Source organism: Nycticebus coucang, chromosome 18, assembly GCF_027406575.1.
Source record: "Nycticebus coucang isolate mNycCou1 chromosome 18, mNycCou1.pri, whole genome shotgun sequence".
In the NCBI taxonomy this organism is placed as follows: domain Eukaryota; kingdom Metazoa; phylum Chordata; class Mammalia; order Primates; family Lorisidae; genus Nycticebus; species Nycticebus coucang.
The window spans coordinates 68,336,310-68,337,762 of record NC_069797.1 but is presented as its reverse complement, the minus strand read 5'-3'; the positions used below and the strand labels follow the sequence as shown (position 1 = coordinate 68,337,762).

The following is a 1,453-nucleotide window of genomic DNA, read 5'->3' as shown; positions in this document are numbered from 1 at the left end:
GAGCGTTTATAGACACAGAAGGTATCCAAAACTGTACACACATTTTAAGAAAGGAAAAAAATGTATTAAATCATAATGCTCAATATATACTGATAACCAAAGGTGAAAACAAGCCAGGTTCTAGCAGAAGTCAAATATGACTTGACGATGACAATTTTAATACAGTTTTCTCTCCTTTCTTAAAAATTTTGGCACCTTTTCTATATACATTTAGTGTTTATAGTACTTCACAGAAAAAATGAAATTTTTATTCTTGGGAGAATGCATGGTAGAATGTCACCATTATGAAGTTATTTTCTTAACCGACCTCCAGGGACTATTTTTTTTTATCTCCTCCCTCTCCGCCCCCCAGCTTTTTTTTTTTTTTTTTTTTTTTTTGTGGAATGTTCCAGATTGATACATCTCTCTCTCTCCCAGAGGTTTTTGCAGCTGCAATATTTTCAAAGGTTCATTTATCACAAACTCTGGCTGGCCAGATTAGGTTACAGCTGTAACCATTTTTAATGATGAAAACCTACATGATTCTCTTTTGAAACCCTTTGAGGAAATTTGATCCTATCCTCTTCCTCCTCTCAGTATGCATTTTCATGCTATTATTATTGTTTCAGTTTTTCTATTCTTTTCCCATGTCCTAATAATATGGTTATATTTTTCTTTTCTTTTTTTTTTTTTGCAGTTTTTGGCTGGCGCTAGGTTCGAACTCACCACCTCCCGCATATGGGGCCAGTGCCCTACTCCTTTGAGCCACAGGTGCCACCCTATTTTTCTTTTTCTTTTTTTTTTTTAAATAAGCTATCTCAACCTCTTTTAATCAATATGAGAGAGTGTGAATGAAAAATGAAAATATTATATTCAATAACTCAACCATTTTCTTTTAAAAATACTTGCAATTCACTCTCACTTTGCCAGCACATGTACTAAAATTGGTACAATACAGGAAGATTAGCATGACTCCTGCACAAGGATGACATGCAAATTTGTGAGGCATTCCATATTTTAAAAATAATAATAATAAAATGAAAATACTTGCAAGTTTAAGCTAAGAAGTACATTCATCACATGGAAAAGCGAAGAGCTGTATGCTCTTTTGCATCTGACATGTATAAAAATTTGAAGAGAACAAATACCCCAGATGGAATAAATAAAGCTTTCAACTTGTGTTTTTCAGTCTTTTAAAATGCAAGATGTCTTTAAATATGATAAAATATTCTCACTGTGCTATTGATGTTATATAAAATGTAAAACCAAGAAGATATAGCAATCTTTGTTTAACTTGAGAATACTGTAATCTATCCAGTTAATAACTTTGAACCCCAAAGGAAAAGGAGGTTGGAGTTCTAAGATCCTCCATTTTAATACTCAACTATAATCAGATGTTCTTAGAAAGAAGTTTCACTAATTTGAGTTGATAGCATTAAAGTCAAAATGCAGCATGGATTTGTTGGGAGGGGCT

At 32.8% G+C, this 1,453-nt stretch overlaps 1 non-coding gene across 1 annotated transcript; it reads left to right on the top strand.

The window, feature by feature from the left end:
- Window positions 1–897: 897 nt before the first annotated feature.
- On the top strand, window positions 898–999 carry LOC128571367 (U6 spliceosomal RNA). The gene has a single exon (XR_008375795.1). It is a non-coding gene; the product is annotated as a U6 spliceosomal RNA (small nuclear RNA).
- The last annotated feature ends 454 nt before the right edge of the window (window positions 1,000–1,453 follow it).